This window comes from Cervus canadensis, chromosome 2, assembly GCF_019320065.1.
Source record: "Cervus canadensis isolate Bull #8, Minnesota chromosome 2, ASM1932006v1, whole genome shotgun sequence".
NCBI lineage: Eukaryota > Metazoa > Chordata > Mammalia > Artiodactyla > Cervidae > Cervus > Cervus canadensis.
The window spans coordinates 31,649,400-31,670,642 of record NC_057387.1 but is presented as its reverse complement, the minus strand read 5'-3'; the positions used below and the strand labels follow the sequence as shown (position 1 = coordinate 31,670,642).

At 44.3% G+C, this 21,243-nt stretch overlaps 1 long non-coding RNA gene across 1 annotated transcript in view; it reads left to right on the top strand.

Annotated features, from left to right (window-relative positions):
• The first annotated feature begins 2,546 nt into the window (after nt 1-2,546).
• The window catches only part of LOC122436555, a 43,971-nt gene continuing 25,274 nt past the window's right edge, over nt 2,547-21,243 (top strand). The window contains exons 1-2 of the long non-coding RNA XR_006268040.1: nt 2,547-2,925; nt 16,784-17,102. This is a non-coding gene — a long non-coding RNA (uncharacterized LOC122436555). The remainder of the gene's footprint in view (nt 2,926-16,783; nt 17,103-21,243) is intronic.

The following is a 21,243-nucleotide window of genomic DNA, read 5'->3' as shown; positions in this document are numbered from 1 at the left end:
ATCTCAGTCTGAGAAGAAGGGGACCCAACCTCTGCCCCTCTGGCCTTGATATGCTGGTTGGAGTTATAGTTAATGCTTTGGGATCGGCCCCTCCCTTTCCACGTCCAACGCCCAGAGTCTAGCCCCTCATCCTGGGGTCACCACATACCTACAATGTCCTTGGTCAGAATCCTTCTCAGAGCACCTTCCCCTCACCTCCGTTCCCTTACAGATCCCTTGCTTTTGTGAGGACTCAGAATGCCCTGTTTGGCTTTTAAGGGGTGCCTCCATCAAAGCTCACTTTCTCATGTCTTGTTATATGCCTCAACATGACCTGCGATTCAGCTCTCGTCCTCTCTGCCTTTGCTCACATCATTCTTTGTCCGAAAACTAAAAAAGTTAGTCACTCAGTCGTGTTCACGTCTGACTCTGAAATCCATGGACTGTAGCCTGCCAGGCTCCTCTGTCTATGGAATTCTCCAGGGAAGAGTACTGGAGTGAATAGTATCCATGCTTATATTTGTTGTCCCACTTTTCTACCACCTCCTTGGAAATGAGCTGTGGGTTTAATTTTAGGAAATCTTCCAGATTGACACCGGATGATGGTTTACTCTTCTGTGTGCTCCATCAGCACTTCCTTTCTTGGTAACTGCTCTCTGGGTTTCAGGTTTGGGTTGACCTGTTTACATAATGGTTTATCAGCAATCTTCAGGTGTTTCCTGTCACCTAGCAAGGGAGGGCAAGAACGGGTCTTTCTCTTAAAAGAAAAACAAGTCCCTTCTCTCTGCCTAGTCTGTACCCTTGTATATAGGTTAACTTGCTTCAGTCGTGTCTGACTCTTTGCGGCCCTAAGGACTGTAGCGCGCCAGGCTCCTCTGTCCGTGGGATTCTCCAGGCAAGAATACTGGAGTGGGTTGCCAGGCCCTTCTCCAAGTCTGTACCCTTAAGAGCCCTTCATAGTCACGGATAGGCTGAAGGAGGAAAGGGGGAGGTCAGTGAGCAATGACAATGCCCAGGAGCCTGGACGTCAGGGTGACGCCTAGACTCAAGGGGAAGCCTTCGGGGCAGGTGCCAAGGCTCGCGAGGACTGGGGAGGGACAGATTGTTGACAGATGGTCAAAAAGCAAGGGAATCTGGTGCTGCACTAGGTCCAGGAGCCTCCCAAGAGCAGGGTTGTAATAGGAGGGCCGTGGGCTCTGACTCTGGGAAGAGGGGCATGGGGAACACTAGCCTTCACCATTTGAAAGGGTAGCAACTAAGTGCCGTCAGAAGTGATGGGGCGTCCTTAGGGTGAGGAGCGCAGGAGCATCATCAGGCAGGCGAGCGTCCAAGTGCAGGGGGAGCTATGGGAGGCAGGAGAGGCGCAGACGTGGGGTGAGAGGAGGATGAGCAGAACCTTGTCGCAGGTGGAGGCCCTGGGGGGCTGCATTCCCTCCCAGGCTTCTGCCTCCTCCTTCCTCCTCTCCTCTGCTTTTTCTTTATTCTCCTCTCCTGCAACCAGAGCAGAGCACCAGTCTGTGGCCTGATGACAGCCACGGTGACTAAGAACTGCGAGAGAAATGCTGAACCCTCAGGGGCAGGGTGGGGCCTGCAGGGGGCCTGGCCACAGCACCTGCCTCCTGGGCATGCCCTTTCATCTGGAACCCTGTTCTCCGCTCACTGGCAGCTCTGTTCTTCCGAGTCCTTGCCATTTTCTAGATGCTGAAGTTTGACTGGGAGAGGCCTCAAGAGGCTGCTGGACCTAGCCCCAGCCTTAAGCCAGTTGAGATGGGGGGCTGGTCTGAGTACAGGCAGCTGCAAAGTGGCAAAGACAAAATTAAAATTCATCTTGTGAATTTAATTTTAAGTCATTTGTGTGCAGATTCTCTTACTCTTCTTACCTGCGGGAGCTGCCATTTGTACAGATGTTTTGGTTCACAGAAGGCCCAGGTTACAAGTCCTTTTATTCTGCTGAATCTGTACTATGTATTCACCATGTGACCTTGGAAAAGGCACGGCATGTGCTCTGGGCCTCCTTCCCCCTCTAAACAATGAGGGATCGAACCACTGCGGTGGCTTGTCAGCTTTGTCAGGTGGAGCCCAGGACTTGGCAGAAGAGGCTGAGGGACCCTTGTGGGTAGAGGTTGGGAGAGTCTGAGTGGGCACGGTTCTGGCTCCACCCGGGTTTCCTCCTGAGCGGCTGCTCTTTGACCTTGGTTCTGCATAGGATTGTGGTTGGACTGAGGGTTCAGCTGCTAAAACTGTTCAAATTCATGGTCTTTCCTACTGCTGACACTGCACGAGCCTGATGCCATTGTGCTGTAAGTCACGTCCATGGTGCTGTGTCCCCATATGCAAGCCCCCGTCCGTGTGTATGCCTAAGCACTTGGGTGTGCACAGGCAGCTTCAGGACCTCTCTGCTCAGTGAAAAGCTGATGCTCTTTGGTGCTGCTTGTGATGCTATCTCAGAAATCTGCTTTGACTAAAGTGGTTTGATGGGCCGAGGGCTCAGGTTCCCCATAGTCACCTTGCTGATAAATTACATCCTGAGTCTAGTGACTGGGGAAGACAGGTTCCATAGCCAAAGGACAAAGCCCAGATCTGTATTTTGTCACCCTGCTGCACCAGCTGGAATCCCTTGTCGCTGGGCTAACAGCTGTGAGCAATCACCTGGCCACCAGGAAACCTCCCCAGCTGGGACCTTTCTGAGAGTCTGTGCCAGACGTACGACATCTGTGAGCCTGCTCGGGGGAGAATCCAGCTACTCGGCTCAGTTCCAGCCCCAGTGGTCATGGGGAAGAACCAGGAGGCAGAGTGAAAACAGAAAATGGGCTGCTTTGCTTTTCTCAGTTTCCAGCTCAGCTCATCAGATCTCCATTTCCCCGTTTCATAATGGAAGTTGGCAGGCAAGACTGGAACCAAAAGAGGCCCCTCATGGCGGCAGTTGGTGAAGCCCACTGCTCTCAGGTATGGATGGTTTGTTCCCTCTGACCCTCTGAGTTTTCATCTTTGACTCCTCCCTTTGGCTTCTGACCCATGGTGACTCCAGTCAGGCTTTTAGTCTGCACGTGGTATGTTTGGACAGTGAGTATCAGGCAATGGGGAGAATCTGAATGTAATGAGTCATAGAAAAGTCTCCCAAACACTGGGACAGAGGCAGGGAGGAGGGTGGGGTTTGTTTCACAACTCAGCGAGATGGATTATTGGTGCCAAGGGCTCTCTTCTCTGAAGGGAAGTTTAGCCAAGTGTGGGTTTTACAGCCATGGGTGTGAGAGGGCTAACCCTGTGGCAGTCTCTGTAAGGACTGGAGTGATTGTTCAGGGCCATTCTGGAGAAGGGCTGGTGGCTGGGGGTGACACTCCCCAGAAGAGAGACAATGAACACTGGGGAGAGGGGCTAGGAACCCTTCACTAAACGTGAGGTGAATTGTCAACTGCCAAAGAAGTCAAGTGACTTTGGGTTCCATTCTTGGATGAATCTTGGTGGGGCAGAGAGCCAGCCTTGCTCTACATGGCAAAGACCATTCAGGGAAGGTAGGGCTCAGTTCCAAGCAGTGGATTTAGGGAGTCATGAGACTGGGCAGGAGTGAGTCTAGGGTCAGCATGGCAAAGGTCCAGCCAACCAACCAAGAGAGGATGCTTAAAAGGGTTGGGATAGTGAAGAGGATAGGAGAAGAGTGATTTGGAATTCCTGCTGCTCCTGATGTCAGAACTGAGGCCATAGATGAAATAACAAGAAGAAAAATTCCAATTCACCAGAGCTAGACCTACATGATCATTTGAAGACAGCAAATCCCAGTGGCCAAGACCCTGGGCTTTAGAATAGCGTTACAGTGAGCACCATCAGGAACCTGTTCTCAGATGTGGTTATAAGACCTATTCAGTGTTGGCCTGCACTGTGATTTTTAAAAAATTGTGTCAATAACCAAATGCAATTGGGAGATTATGCTTATAAATTTATACTTATAACCTCAGATCTGAAGATCTGATCACCTAGGTTCATATTCTAGCATGGAACAAGAAATGGAACTTGGGCGGCAGCTGCCTCCTCTGAATAAGGTAAATACACCCCAGACCATCACAGGTCCTACCTCCTTCCACCTTTCCTCCTGCGTAATTTCACTGATCTCTAGGCAGGGATGATAGTTCACAACCCTGTTCTAGTTAAGGACTCAGAGTGTGAGTCTTGGTCCAGCCACTTTTGAGCTATTCTAATCTTAGACAAGGAAATCCTCTTTTGTAAGCCAGAGCCTCATTATGTGAATCTGGGAATCATAACAGTACTTACTGGGAGAGTTAGAGAACTCCTGGAAAGCAGCTAGCCCAGAGTGTGGCACACAGCTAGAGCTCACCAACTCTGAGTTGCTTGGGAACTGTCCACCAGTGGAGGGGGGCAGTCTCACAAAGATCTGGGGGCTCCATCACCAACACCAGCCTTGCAGAAGCCAGGGGCTGCAGAGGATGGAGAGGCCGCCCTGCGCCACACCACCCGAGAATCTCTGAAATGAATGGCCATGCACCAGTTCTTCTTGGACCTTTCCCAATGAGCAAGTCAATGGTGTTGGTTTAGGGCTGTCCTGGATGCTCACTGATATCAGATTAGATCTGGGGGGAAAATGTGAGGAGTAGGAAAGAATGTGTCACTTAAAGTAACTTGCACCCACTTGGGAGGCTATAGTGCGCTCAGTGAGGCGGGGATTCCAGCCCCAACTCACTGGCAGGTGGGAGTGTCTCCCCGCCACTTCCTTTTCTGTTGCAGAGTTGCTCTGTGCTCACTGGCAGCACTTCCTCCCTGGGTAGCAGCTCATCAGCAAGTTCTGCAGGCAGCTGGACCCACCACCATCCCTCAACTCCGTGATAGAGCATTGGCACATTAGGACCTGCCTGGGCTTTGATTCTCCCCTTGCCCCCCGCCCCCGCCACTCCCCACCAACCCCAGGTGGGGTCTGGTTGGTGTGGATGCCCTTCTGGAAGTCTGGACCCAGCCTGATAAGAGACACTTTGGTAACTGGCTCCCACTGGGCTCCGAGAAGTCCCCTGTTGGAGCATGATCAAGTAACTAAGAGATTCCGTTCTGTATCCTAAACTTCCATGGATTTCCTGGCCCTGGGAGCTGAGTCTGCTTTACGGATTTGGGATGCTGAGGAAGGAGTGGACACATCCTTCTCAGAGAGGGATCAGAGGAGAGGAAACTGAGTCTAGAGGCTGTGAGCACAGAAGAACAAGGGAAGAAGGTACCTGGGCAGTAGATGGGAGAGAGAGAGAGAGAGAGAAATCAATGGGAGGCTATAGGAAGGCCGATTTTTGGGATCAAGGACAGTGGCTAAGATGACATGGGTGCCAAGAACTAGCAGGGGAAGTGAAATGAATTGAGTGAGCTGGGAAATTCAGGCTCTGAATCCGCTTCCCTCACTGCCTTTCCACTCCTCCATCCTCCACTCCCTCTCCCCTTTGGCATTCACTGTGGCCCTGACACCTAAATACTGCTACAGCCAGAGAGAACGGTCAGTAATCAGTCCTCTCATCTCAGCCTTAGGTAATGTTTCCATGCTGTATCTCCCTCTGGCTGGCCCGGAGAGAACGGAGCAGTAAGAGTCTGATGCTAATGCTGGTTCGGAGCCCAACCTCCTACAGAATCATCAGACCAAGCCCTGACTTGGCAGGCTGACTTATCCAGATGTCAGGGCTCAGGCTCTTTGGTTCCTACACTTGAGCTAATTGGTCTCTTTGGAGAAGCTTTTCAGCCTCTGCCCTCTGGGCACTTGTCCCAGGGGAGTGGTTCCTCTTTGGCCTTTGCATTAGGCCTCTATGGCTGCTGAGTATCATCACAAGTCTTGTCTGATGGCCTCTGGCTTGCATCTGGGAAGCTGGGAAGTAACTCAGACAGTGAGTCTAAATTAAATATTAGGTCTAAGAGACTTTCACATTTTTCATAGCGTGACCTCATTGGGGTATTTACTTGCTGTTCTCCTGGTTCTCCCAAATTAATAATTGATTAAATCCTGTTTTGACATTCATAGCTGATTTGCTTACATTCTACTGAACTGCACCTGTTCTGTGAGAGAGTAGGTGTGCGTCAGGAGGCTGGGAGAAGTTGGGGCAAACAACAGAAGCTTTAAAGGAGGTGTGTAGCTTGAGAACTGACTTTACACATGAAAATACAATTCAGTTCTAAAATTGTGGGTCATCTACTATATGATAAGCCCTAGATTAGACTCCAGAGGCAGAATAAAATCATGGAGAGTACTGCCTCCTCTCTGGAAACTTGTGTTGGGGAAGAAATAGCAGATATACAAACACCAGCTAAACTGCAGAATGCAACCCTGCTCCCCCATTGCAAGGCTCATAACACTCAAAATCACAATCACAATCAAATACACATCTGTGCATGTCAGGTCATACCTGTGAAGATCAGCCCAGAATGTGGTTTTGCTTTTTTGGCCATTAAAACCTAGGAGTAAACTCTCACCATTTAGAATCTGCTTTTCATTACACCATTGTGGTCAGAGGAACCAGAGGGCTGGGGTGAGAATCTGGGTGCCTCCATTCTAGCTTTGTGAACTTAAACATGTCATTGAACCTGTCTGTGTTTCAGTTTCCTCATCTGTGAAACATGAATTATGGTGCCAACTTTGCAGGGTTGCTGAGAGGTTTAAACAAGTTAAACAAATATGTGGCAGTGCTCAGAAGCTATGACCATTATTCCAAAGATCTCACTGCTTGCAGAGGATAGCTAACCATCTCATCCTCTGCTGTCCCCTTCTCCTTTTGCCTTCAATCTTTCCCAGCATCAGAGTCTTTTCCAATAAGTTGGCTCTTTGAATCAGGTGGCCAAAGTATTGGAGCTTCAGCTTCAGTATCAGTTCTTCCAATGAATATTCAGGAAAATTCAGGGTTGATTTCCTTTAGGATTGACTGGTTTGATCTCCCTGCTGTCCAAGGGACTCTCAAAAGTCTTCTCCAGTGCCACAATTTGAAAGCATCAATTTTTCAGCACTCAGCCTTCTTTACAATCCAACTCTCACATTGGTACATGACTACTGGAAAAATGATAGCTTTGGCTACATAGACCTTTGTCTGCAATGTGATGTCTCTGTCCATGGGGTTATCCAGGCAAGAATACTGGAGTGGGCTGCCATTTCCTTCTCCAGTGGACCACATTTTGTCAGAATTCTTCACTGTGATCCATCCATCTTGGGTGGCCCTGCACAGCCTGGCTCATAGCTTCACTCAGTCGCCCAAGTCCCCTCGCCACAATGAGGCTGTGATCCATGAAGGGGAAAAACAGAGGAGAACATGATAGATACCTCAAAAATTTAAGAAGCCTCATTAAGTTGTCAGTAAGGGGATTGGAACCAAGATTGCCAGGAGAAATATAAATAACCTCAGATATGCAGATGACACCACCCTTATGGCAGAATGTGAAGAAGAACTAAAGAGCCTCTTGACGAAAGTAAAAGAGGAGAGTGAAAAAGTTGGCTTAAAGTTCAACATTCAGAAAACTAAGATCACGGCATCCAGTCCCATCACTTCATGGCAAATAGACGGGGAAACAGTGAAAACAGTGGCTGACTTTGTTTTAGGGGTCTCCAAAATCACTGCAGATGGTGATTGCAGTCATGAAATTAAAAGATGCTTACTCCTTGGAAGGAAAGTTATGACCAACCTAGACAGCATATTAAAAAGCAGAGACATTACTTTGCCAACAAAGGTCCATCTAGTGAAGGCTATGATTTTTCCAGTAGTCATGTATGGATGTGAGAGTTGGACTATAAAGAAAGCTGAGTGCTGAAGAATTGATGCTTTTGAACTGTGGTGTTGGAGAAGACTCTTGAGAGTCCCTTGGACTGCAAGGAGATCCAACCAGTTCATCCTAAAGGAGTTCAGTCCTGGGTGTTCATTGGAAGGACTGATGTTGAAGCTGAAACTCCAGTACTTTGGCCACCTGATGTGAAGAGCAGACTCATTTGAGAAGACCCTGATGCTGGGAAAGATTGAGGGCAGGCAGAGAAGGGGACGACAGAGGATGAGATGGTTGGATGGCATCACTGACTCAATGGACATGAGTTTGAGTAAACTCCGGGAGTTGGTGATGGACAGGGAGGCCTGGCATGCTGCAGTCCATGGGGTCGCAAAGAGTTGGACACGACTGAGTGACTGAACTGAAGGGAGTTGGGAAAGACCTCACTTGTGTTAGAGGAGGTGTTGCAGGTATCAGGAACAGCAGTCATCAGAACGGAGAGGCAGGAAGGCTTGGGATGTGTTTGAGAATAGGGTAGTGGCTAGTTTGGTGGAGGCAAACTATGGTAAGAACAATTGATTCAGGCTACCAATGGAGAGATGAAATGCACAGATAGGTAGAGAGCCAGCTCTTCATCAACAGGCAGCAGAGGACCCCTGAGGGGTTTTGAATAGAGTAGTAATAAGAGAGATGTAAGGAGAATCTTCATACTTTAAAACTAGAATCCCATGGGTGAGGAAGATGGAGATATCTAAGATTGCAACACATTTTTCTAGCCGGGTGACTAAAGGTGGTATTTCCTAGAAATAAGGAGGACAGAAGGGGCTGATTCAGTGAGAGATGGTGAATGCTTTACCTGGACAGGTGGGATTGGAAGTGCCAATGAGTCATTCCAGGGGCTGCTCCTGGCAGACTGTTGAAAGTGGAGGAGCTTAAGAATGAGGCTTAGAGATATGGATTAGGGGGTTAGTCCAACGAGAGTAAACCCATGGAATGAACTTGATGACCCAGGAAGGGATTGGAGGAGAAAAAAAGAGGACTGAGGGCTGAACCTTGGAAATATAGCACTGAAGGGAAAGGCAGATGAAAAGGACCCATGAGGAAGATAAAAGAGGAATGATTAGCATCAAGGGAAGCAAGGCAGTTCAGTGTTGTCAAAGCCAAAAGATGGAGACATCAGGAGGGCAAGATCTTGAGAGAAAGCTACTTGAAAGCTCTGGTGACCCTTGAGCACCATCTGCGTAGGGGTTCTGGGACAGTGCACTATTGAGGGTCTAAGTAGTTTTTGGTTGTTGAAGGAAAAAGAGACTGAAGAATGAGGGAAAGCAAGGAGAAGGAGAGGATAGAGTCTGGAGAAGAGGCAGGTCAGAGGGGAAACTGGAGAGCCTTCATGGAACTAAAGGAAGAGATGAGCTGCTGGCTCATTCAGTCCTGCCTACCTTCCCAACATGCAAAGTTAAGATCAGAGAAGAGAACCAGAGCAAGATGCCAAGTGGTTGCCGGATGCCAAAATATTAAGAAGTTCATGTTAGTGGATGTTAGTGGCAGAAATGGAGAGAGGGCATATGTTAACTATCACTGAGAAAACAAACATGACACAAAACAGAATAGCTTGATTATGAACTGAATGTTAAATCAGTTAAAACATTTTAATATGAAACATTTATTCTTTTTTTAATGTTTTTTTTTTGTGTGTGTGTGTGTGTGGTAAAAGTCACATAATATACAACATACCATTTTGACCACTTTTAACTGTACAGTTCAGTCACACTAAGTACATTCACATTGTGTGCAACTTTCACCATCATCCATCTCCTGAATTTTCAATTTCCTAAACTAAAACTTGAGCAGAAAATGACAACCCACTCCAGTATTATTGCCTGTAAACTCCCATGGATGGAGGAACCTGGTGGGCTACAGTCTGTGGGGGCGCAAAGAGTCAGACATAACTGAAGAGGCTGAGAAGCCGAACTGAAACTCTGTCCTCGTTGAACACTAAGTCCCTGTTGCCCTTTCCACCTCCCCCACCAGCCCCTGGCACCTACCAATGTACTACGAAACATTTATTCTTGAGGAAAATAACTTGGACAGCATCAGTTGTCTTCAATGTTGGGGAGGCAGAGGAAAGCAGTTCATGTTTCCCTAACCCCACTGTTTACCAGCTCTGTGAGTTCTGTGAGTCACCCACCCATCTTTGGCTCAGGGTCTCACCTCTGTAGTAGGGACTGAAGGAGTTATTGAGGAATCTGAATGCATGAGAGTTATTATCCCAGTGCCTTGCACATGGTAAGTAGGTGCTCGGTAAATATTAGGTATCGTTACTGTGAGCTTTTCTTGGCAGTCTGTTAGTTAATGCAGTCTTGGAGGGAGCAGTTTGGCAGTTGTAGCCCTGTGATTTAGCTGGTCAGATGCTCAAACACTTGCCCTGGATTAATAAATGCAGCTGATGAAGAAGTGAAAGACTGTGTGGGACTAAACAAAAGATAAAAGGGAAGAGAAAGGAGAGATTTGGGAAATAACAGAATACATTGTGTGAGTGTGTGTGTTTGTGTGTGTGTGTGTAGGGAAAGATGATAAGACTAAGGAGTATTTTAAGCAGCATTTTATGTCTGGTAGAAATGGGTCACTTAATGATATAAATGAGCTTATTTACAAAGCAGAAACAGACTCACAGACTGGGAGAACTAGTTCATGGTTGCCGGAGGGGAAGGGATAGTCAGGGAGTTTGAGATGGACATGTACACACTGCTATATTTAAAATGGATAACCAACAAGAACCTACTGCATAGCAAATGGAACTCCGCTCCATGTTGTGTGGCAGCCTGGGTGGGAGGGGAGTTTGGGGGAGAACGGATACATGCATATGTATGGCTGAGTCCCTTTGATGTTCACTTGAAACTGTCACAATGCTGTTTGTTAATCAGTTATACCCCAATACAAAAGAAAAAGTTTTAAAATAGAAAATAGAAAAAAAGAAATGGATCATTTCAACCATTTCATGGTTGACTTAGTACAGGAAACCCACAGCTTATGGCTTCATAACTTGAAGCTGTGAATACTGGTGTTCTTCATCAACTTCCCCAGTTGAACCTGCAAATATACAATCTAAAACCACATATTTCCCTCAATTTGACTTTGCAACCATGTCTACCTAATTAATGAGTATCTATCCTGTCCCTTACCCCCACCACTGCAACTGCCACTGTAAGAAATGTGAGGAATATTGAGAGATGCAAAAGATTGGGTGCACAGTTCAAATTCATGGTCTACCTTCTTTGAGTCTCAGTTCTGAGAGAGTTAATTCTTAGGTTGAAAAGAAGTCCAGGGTCCCCAGGGAGAAGAAAGGGGTCTGGGCCTCTCCAGGAGGAGAAATGGACAAGCATTTTTTTTTTTTCTACTTTAGTCACATTAGACAGTCACATTTTTCTCTTAGTCACATTAGACATTATTTTCTTTAAGCCCAGAGCTAATGATTACACAACACAACAACTCATCTTGATCCAGGGTATTTTTTTACTTAAGCTCTGTACTAATGATTATATAATAACAAATGTATCTTGCTTGAGGACATGTTTCTCCTTCTTAACGGGAACCTTCTGATTAATCTTGTTATCTTAAGAGGTATGTTGTGGGAGTAGGTCTAGTAAGACCTTCCTATTGTGAGTTCTAATCTTAATTTAAGATATAGGTTGTGGAAGTGGGTTTGGTAAAAGTGTATTAAGAACTGATAAAGCTAGTGAGTGGGGCACTCTCTGGCCCCTTTCTGACGTCTGTCATAACTCTTCTTTGTCCTTTTTCACTGTAATAAAGCTTTTGCCACACAAAAGTTCTGAGTGATCAAGCCTGGTCCCTGGTCCCAAAGCTAAATCTTCGTTCACCATAGGCCATCAGTTCTATCCTCTGGATGAAGACCTGATATGCACCACGTTGAATGCCTGTGGCCTTACTGAACTTACTTCCCCAACTGTTCAGCTCTCCAAGAAGAGCATCCTGGAACATGATGATCAAGTGTGCCTTTATCTCACGGAGAACATTCCCTCTCGTCCATCATATTTTTCCATTCTGAGGAGGCCCTGACTCTGCCTGGAGGGCAGTTTCTCTCTGGCAATGCTTTTCCCTTCAGCCACCACGTCAGCTTTCTTGAGCCCTGTCCAAGGCTTATGAAGCTTGTGCTTGAGATCTGACCAGTGGGGAGGCTGATACTGTACTCCAGATGTATGTGTTATGGCTCAATGTTCTGCCAAGTGATCAGTGGATTATCTGGGGCCAGTTTTTAATTCCTGCCTGATTCTCTCCTAACCCTGTACTTCCCTGGTAGTTCAGATGGTAAAGAGTCGGCCTGCAGTGCGGGAGACCTGGGTTCAATTCCTATGTTGGGAAGATCCCCTGGAGAAGGAAATGGCAACCGACTTCAGTATTCTTGCCTGGAAAATCTCATGGACAGAGGAGCCTAGCGGGCTATAGTCCATGGGGTCTCAAAGAGTTTGACATGACTGAGCGACTCATGCTTTCCCTCCTAACCAACTTCCCATTGCTATCTTTTGCAGAGTGCATGGGGGGAAATGCAGTCTCACTTAAAAATTATCCCAAATATCTGCTAGTAGCCGCTACTACAATATATGTCTGTCACACACTTGTGCTTGTGCTCATTCGCTAAGTCATATCCGACTCTTTGTGACCCTGTGGACGGTAGCCTGCCAAACCCCTCTGTCCATGTGATTTCCCAGGCAAGAATACTGTGGTGGGTTGCCATTTCCTTCTCCAGGGGAATCTTCCTGATCCAGGGGTTGAATCGTGTTTCCTGCTTGGCCGGCAGATTCTTTACCATTGAGCCACTTGGGAAGCCTGTGTCATGCATTACAAATTCCTAAATTTATTTTTGGACAGTCTTCTATTTATCTCCAGCCTGACTCTCTTCTGTTAGCAGAAATAGTGTAAAGTGCTGTGTGTATCCACATGTACATGTCTCTCTCTCTTTTCTCTCTCTCTCACCACACACACACACACACACACAGATGAATTTCAAAAAGCACAAGTGTTAATTAATGGGGATAGAACATTGTTCAAACTGTCACAATGTGTGATGAAGACACTGAAAGTGCTGTAAACCATCAGCGTTAATTCCATTCTCCAGGAGAGATGGAAAATTCTTGTATGCAGGGGACCTTAATTACTTCTGTCTGAGTTGCACACCAGGTTTTGTGGGCTGCTGCAGGGTTGGGTAGTCCCAGCTTGCTGAGGCTGCCCCCATGTATCAAATGAGATAATGCAAGCATACTTGGTGTCCTGTAAAGTGCTGAAGAAGGGTTATCCTTTCACCCTAGTTTCCCTTAATATTTTGAATTTGTTACATGTGAATTCATCTAAGGTATTCTAGAAACTTCCCTGGTGGCTCAAATGGTAAAGAATCTGCCTGCAATGCAGGAGATCTGGGTTCAATCCCTGGGTCAGAAAGATCCCCTGGAGAAGGAAATGGCAACCCACTTCAGTGTTCTTTTTTTTTCCCCCCCAGTATTCTTGCCTGGAGAATTCCATAGACAGAGGAGCTTTGGTGGGCTATAGTCTACAGGGTCACAAAGAGTAGGTATGAGTGGGTAACATTCTGAATGGTTCTGACATTTCTTGATCTGCCCAGAATCAATCAGCAATGCTAAAGTGAGGGGTGGGCATGAATAATAGTGATCCCAGAAGCAATATATTAAAATATGCACAGAGATCATGGGGGATAATTCCTAGGAGCATGCCAGGAGAATCCCTACCTCCTTGTGAGAGTTGTCTATCCATAAATCAAAAGCCACATTGTTTGGTGGCCTTTATGGCTCAGCCACGCTGCAAAGCTGATGACAAAGATTTGCCTTCACCAGGTTCCTTAATCTTTGAGGAAGGGCAATACCTTGTGAAGCCCAGTTCTGCTTCCCAGCTCATCACTCGATTTGAAACTCGTCCTTCTGAGCTTTCATTCCATTTGCGATCACATGTCATCCAGACTTCCTCTATATCTTTTCTTTATTTACTATTCCTTGGTCTTCCCCACTCTTTGAAAACCGAGGGATGGTTGAGTTGCCGTGGCAACCTCCTACCCCCACCGCTTCTCTTTTCTCAACAATTTTTCTACATTTTAATAAAATCAGTATTTATAGTGTACAAAGCTTCATTCCCCTTCACTGCAACTCTTCAAGGGAGGTTTCCTGTCTGACCAGAATACTAATGATGACTAAAACCTGGCTTTCCAGTGAGGCTGCAAGGAGGCCCTACAGAGTGATCAGATTTGTGTTTGTGTTCAGGATCAGGATTTGACTTGTAAACATGAAGGATCACAGTTGACAGAGCTGCAAACCCATCCTTGGAAAATATACCGTGCTGGATACATATAAAATACATGTTGGATATGTCTGGAGGGGAGGAGGCATGAAGCGAGGTGTTCTTACCTTTGCTGTGTTGACAGAGGGAACGGAACCCCAGGGCCAACCTGGAAGAGCCGGGAGGTAGCATGAACTTGGGGAAACCCAAGGGCTTCATCACGTCCTAGTCTATGAGATCTTGGTGTTCTCACACTATGTACACTGTAGAGCTGCTGTGAGGGGCAGAGATGACATACTCCTGGCGTTTGGTGGTATTATAGCCTCAGGGTTAGGTGTCTAGGCTCTGGAAGCGGCCTCAGATGCCAGCTCTGACACTGTGTGATTTTATGACCAGAGATAAATTATTCAACCTCTTCATGCCTCAGTTTTCTGATCTCTAAAACAGGGATTATAATGATAGAACCTACGTTTTAGGGTGGTTTTGAGGATTCAGTAAGTTAAATAGGTATCGGCTTTGCCTGATAAAGCTGTTGTCATTTGTTCTTGGCATTTGATAAATGAGAACTACTAACCAGTTTATCAAGGTCCAAGACTAGCGCAAACCTGGGTTTTATCAAGGATTAACAGCCTTTGAGGGACAGGCTTGGTGGAGAGCTTTGGTAGGATTCATTTAGTAACAAAATGAAATGCTTTGACTTCATTGAGAAGTAGAATCTGATTCTAAACAGAAAAATGTAGTAGCTCTCCAATACTTAGGATTCAATAATGATAAGATTCGTTTTATACACACACACACACACACACACACAGACACAAGATGAGCTAGTTTAGCTTAAGTCTAATTTGAACTGAAGATACTGTTTATCCTTTCTGATAGTTCGCAGGTGCAATGTCTCAGTGAGATTATATAGTAGCACTGATAATACTGCTTCTGAAACTTTCATGGGTATGTGAATCACTTAAGGATTTTATTAAAATTCAGATTCTAATTTAGTAGGTTTGGGTAGAGCCTGAGATTCTGCATTTCTAACAAGCTCTTAGGCGATGCTGTCGCTGCAAGTACCTGGAGACCAGTATGTAGCAAAATAGTGAGGCCAGCTTTTCCAAGACACCTTGAAACCAAGGTATGGGTTTAGAGGAAAGGGTTCTTCCATTTCCTATTCAGATACAAAGCTGGAATTACCCAATAATAACAGAACTGGGCCCTCATGAGGGAAAGAGATTGAGAGTGACCAGTGGAAGCTTGAAGCCTCTTTTTTTCTGAGGCCTTTCTGACAAAGGAAGTCAGGTAAAGCTATATTCAACTGTTAGGCTTTTTGCCTGGCTGCATTTTGTAAGGGGCTTTCTCTTGCTTTACAAGTGTGTGATTATTAGTGTTTCTTTTCTTGAAGTGTTTTCAGAATTCAATAAAGCTCATCGTTTTTAGGATTCTTTTTTCAGTATTTGATTTATTCAGGATATTTTGAAGAGATGATTGTTGGACCAAATCTCAAGTGAAATTGAGCCAACTAAAGACATAATTATTAAAATATTAACTTGAAAATTCAATTCCTGCTTAAAAGCATTGCTTTCTGGCAATGTCTTATTTCAGTCTAAACTTGCATAAACAAACAAACAAAAAAACCCCCAACACCTCAAAACAAAACTCTTGACATGTTTTTAACAACAAACAACAATGGTGACATGTAACAGCTGCAAGCTCACGTCTGAATTACCAGTAGAGGAATTAAAGGTCCGTGTTATAAGATGAGGGGTTTAGCAGCTTTATAAGATGAATCAGCCAGTGACTCACAATTACAAGTTGTGTGATTTAAAAACCCCAGTGGTTGTGAGCTTCTTTTTGGAGAATTGGCAATCTTCAAAGAAATGTGATGTCAGAAAAAGAAACAGGAAATACACTTTAAATTCTAGACTGACCATGATTCAAAAGAGCATGGTAAGACATCTCCGTATGCTCATTTCATTGGAAAAGATGTCTCAACTGGATTCAGGCTTCTAGTCACGTAATATTCCCCTTTATTGAAAGGCAGTTTTGTATCCTACAGCAGACAGGCATTTCTCCTAGGTTATTACACAAGGTCTGCATCATTCTCAAAAAGACCCACAGATCAAGATCAACTGACACCAGTTAAGGGGAATTTGGCTTTTTAGTGGCAACTTGAACCATTGCAGATGCCTATTCAATCAACTAGTAACAACTCAGATGTGAGATGGACAATACGGCAGAGATGGACAAGAATATATATTTTAAAATGCAAAGTTTTTAAGCAGCATTGAATGTTAGAAGTCTTTTCAAAGAAAACCACAGAGTAGGATTCCAGATTAAGGTCTCCTCAGCTGGCAGATAACTTCTGGGAAAAATGAAATAGAGGTTTACCATAACAGAGCTCTCATCCTTAAAGGAGGAGAGCTCTGTTCCTTCCAAGCTAGTGGGAACCGTTTACAGTAGCAGCCTTATAGTTTGTAATTAAATAAATCACCAGGTGACATTAATTATACCTTCTTCTTTGGCTCCCTAAATTCCTTTTTAATAGACCTGAAAGAATTGCAATGATTAATATGGATTAAGAGCCATTTGCAACTTTTAGACCCAGTATTTTATTTTCTAATAAATCTATATTCTTTCCCTCTTATTGCAGGTAGAAAAATCCATATTTTCAAATTTTTTTAAGGAGTTTTCTTAGAATTACCAGTAACCAAAATCTTATACTATGTTAGTCAATGGTTCTTGGCAATTATAATGATCTAAAGTTTGATATCTCTTGTATGCTAATTTCTCACAGATTCCACAAGGATAAAAGAATGCATGCAAATTTTTGAACTGGGAGTCATTTTGACTGAGGATTTATAGAGATATCAACAGGCAAATTCTCTTCAATTTAAACACAAGAACTTTTGTCCAAATGAAATACTTCAAAGGATTGGAGATTGAAGTAACCCTTTGATGAAACCTAAAAACTATTGGAAATATTTAAATACTGAGGTTAAAATTACATTGGAGATAAAATCTGATTTCCTGTTTCTAAGTCTAAAAGCTTCCAATAAGGACCCTGGAGTTTCTTGGAATAATACACAGATCTTCTAAGACAGCAACTGGATGAGGTAAGTGTTGTTGACTTGAAAGTACAGATTAATTTCTTCAACACTACTCATATGTTTCAAAATTAAGAGAAAATTTCCAAGAGTGAGACATATTTGGGGTTTTATTGAATCCAAAATATTTTTAAGTACTCCAATAGCTTGAAAAGTTTTTTTAAGGTTTTCCACTGCTAAGACAGCTATCTAGTTTCCATGGAGTAAATTTGTTTTATGAATCTAGTATTGAGAGCCTTTAAACTCTGGTACATCAACATGTAGCAGCTTTTGCAACTTGTAAAAGATAAGAAGGCTGGTGCTGGCTGCAAGTGGCTGCAGGAAATAAGGCTTGATGAGAAAGTAGCAATGCCTGTCTTATTTCCTGAAGGTCCTTGGACAGAGCCAATTATTCTTTTCAACTTTCTCATAGTAGCCATGTCTACTTGGCATAGAACTTGATACCATGCCATATCCATAGGCTTTCTCATTTTTCACTACTTCTATAAGGTCTTTGAGTGCAGAAGTTGTGTCTTTTTGGTGTCCTATTTATTCAACAAATGTTTATTGAGCTTCCACTAAAAACTGGGCACTGTATTATAATTACAATAATGACTAGGGCAGCGCTCAAGTTGCTCACAGTTTTGCAAAGGAGACAGAAGAGTAGACTGTTATATTTTGTTATATTTTCTTTGAACAAAGGGCTATTTAGGATACATCAGAGGGTTACTTAGCTGATTTCTACCTCAAGGTGACATCATCTAAACTTGAAAGATAGTTAGCCATCACCCAGCTGAGGAGAAAAATGTAGATGGTTGGAGAAGGGGGCAAAAAAAAAAAAAAAAAAAGCTGTGGGCAGAGGAAGCAAGCAAATGTGAAGGTATGTAGAAGAGAGAGCATATTACATACGAGGAATTCATAATAATTCAAGGTGACTGGAACAGAGCGTACCTGTTGGAGAGTGACAAGGGATGAAGTTAGAAAGGTCAACCAAAAAAAAAAAAAAACACAAAGGTCAACCAAGCTAGATTATGAAAAGCCTTGGATGTCATACTAAAAAGTTTAGGCTTAATTCTAAAAGGATAAAGGAGGAGTCACTGAAGTATTTTAGCCAGGAAAATCACTAGCATATTTGTGATTTACATAGATCATTTTTGCTGTAGTACAAAAGTTTACAAGGCTACTGCAGCAAAATAGGCAAGAAACGACTAGAGATTGAAACAATTCAGAGGAGGAGGCGGGGAAGGAAGTTGTTTCAAGAATTTATTGGTCACAAGGAGTGAGAAGGAGAAGTCTGAGATTAGAAGATTTCCAGATTTCTAAATGGTAGTATTAAGGAGAAATGGTTCCTTTCTCTCAGATAAGAAACATAGTTAGGGTAGGATGTGGTGCTGAGTGCAGGAAATGAGTCATTCCGGGTTGGCCATGTTGAGTTTGAAGTACCTTGGATAGTCTCAAGATCACCTAGTATGATGTTTCTAGTGGGGAGATTGTTATGAAAAAGATAAATTGTCTATGTGGTCAGGAAATCCTGTGAAGCTGGCTAACAAAATCCTGACTTTTTGGAAGGTTATGGAAGAATCTCATAGATCTCAACAGCAGGGGGTAGAGTTGAGGCTCCCACATACTAGAAATTTGTCTGTAGCTACTGTTCATCTTTCACCGAGGCAGTGTGGTTGTTCTGCTTCATTTCTGCTTCATTCTCTAAGCTTCTCTAGCAGATTTAGCTATTACTTCACCCGAACATGGATTACATGGATCTAGGGTTGTCACGAGGCTGACCTTGGCTCAACTCCATATGACTTAGAACTCTGCCTACTTGTTTCTACCTCTAAGTCTCCAAGTCTCAGTTATGAATTCCAGTGAGAGAGAATCTGATTGACTTGCTTTGGGTTAGGTGACCACATGTGGACAGAGGATGGGTTTATGTGGGTTCTAGTGCTGTCCCTTCTAGACTGTGGATTCTAAGAATGGAATGTGAGCAGGTAGGAAATGATGGGTTGAGAAGACAGGCAGCTGGAGTACAGTAAGAAGAATATTCAGTACATAATTTTGAAAGTGTTCGTCACTCAGTTGTGTCTGACTCTTTGTGACTCCATGGACTGTAGCCCACCGTGGAATTCTACAGGCAAGAATTCTGGAGTGGGTTGCCATTCTCTTCTCCAGGGGATCTTCCTGACTCAGGGATTGAACCCTGGTCTCCTGCATTGAAGGCAGATTCTTTACCATCTGACCCACCAGGGAAGCCTGCATAAGTCTGAGCTGGAGATAAAGATTTGGGGAAGTAGTTAAAACCAAAGTATTGGTTGATATTACCTGGGGAAAGTTCAGACTTTTAGATCTTTATTTTTAGATCAAGATGGAAAAAAGAACCTTGGGGAACAGCAGTGTTTAAGAAGCAACAAGAGGAAAATAAGTCAGTGGTAGAGACAAAGAAAAGAAGGGCAGTGCTACAAAAACCAAGAAAGAGGAAGAGACCCACAGGGTCAAACCCTACAGAGGCTGAGTAAGATGAGAACGGAAGAATGACAAGGAAACAAGTAGTGAGGAAATATCCAGTGAGAGGTGGAGATAGAAGCCAGATTACAATGGGATGACATGAGTAGAACGTCAAATAAATGAGAGTTGAAGGAGTAGAGACAATTTCTTTTTTAAAAAATTTGGCTTTGAGTGGAATGGGGAAAATAAGGCTGAAGATGGATTTATGGTCCAGGAAACTTTTATATACTAATCAAGTCTCCCCAGGTTCTGGGCTGGGGACATATCAAGGACAGAGCCAAGACAGTCAATGTTTGATGAAGGCAAATCAGGAGGGGGTTGAATAAGATGAACCAGAGCTCCAGAGACTGGGACAATTTTCCACTGAAGTGACAGGGGAAATGGCATATCAGGGGCTGTGATGTGTGTGTTACTGACAATCTAAGGGGGTAGTCAGTAACTATTCTTGAATAATAAATGAATAGATGTGTGGAGTGGTGACTGAGCCAGTTTGCAGAACTTAGGACTCCATTTCTCTGGGGTCTCACTTTAAGGCAAGAGAATTGGGTGGTAAAGGCAGGCTGAGGCAGGGCTCGGCTTGCCAGCTTGAATGCTGAGAGACAAACACGGTGGAAAGGCTTTTCTCCTGTTCTTCAAGATACCCTGATGGAGGGAGGTGTAGGGGAAGTTCAAGAGGGAGGGGGCATATGTGTACCTGTGGCTGATTCATGTTGATGTTTGGCGGAAACCAGCACAATACTGTAAAGCATTTATTCTTCCATTAAAAATAAAGAAAAAAGATACCCGATGGCAACCCCTTCAGTTACCTCACTTCTCAAGGAAGCCAAAACTTGGGATAGCAGGGACCTTGAGGGCTAGGGATTATGGTTGTGAAAAACAACCTTGGTTTAGGGGTCAGGAAACCCTAGATTCTAGTCACTTTCTGAAATTTACTGACCACATGAGCTCACACAAATTGTGTAACTATGTATCTAGTTTCTTTATTTGTAGCAAGTATGTGATGTGACCTTCTCTGCTCATTTTAGAGTACAGATTTCACAAAATGCTTTCAAATATACGTCCACGTGTATGTATTATAAATATTGTAAAGCACAGTGCAGCTATAAGGCCCCATGAATTCATACTCCAGGCATTCTGAGAGTGTGGCTTGCTTGTGCAGAGTCCCCATGGCGCTAATTCTAAGCATCCAGGACTGTGGGCCAGGTTCCTTCTTGGCAGCTACATGTATCGAGAGCTTGGCCTGACTAAGAGTGTAGAGCATTCCCGCTGGCACAGAAAGTGCCTGGAGGGAGAAGCATATTAAAATCACAAACTCATTACTTTCTCAAGATTAGGACACATAAAATTCAAACAGCTTTATAAACTGCCTCCAGAAATTGTAAGGCAAAAATTAACTCTGCCTCAAACTTAACATCCGCGTTATGAATGCCACTTCCCTCTCTCTCCTAATTATGTCCACCTCCGTCACCATAAATCAAAAGACAACAGAAGCATTTCCCTCTGCAGAGTCCCCCAGCTTCTCTATAGGAATGAAAGAAAACTAAAGGCATAGGTATATTTATCATCTTTTAGCTCAGTTTCTGGATTCCTATTATGTCCTCTGAGTAACTTCCATCATTGCTGGTAGATTCAGATCATGTGGAAGTAACTGCTGGTTTTCATGGCTGGCAGA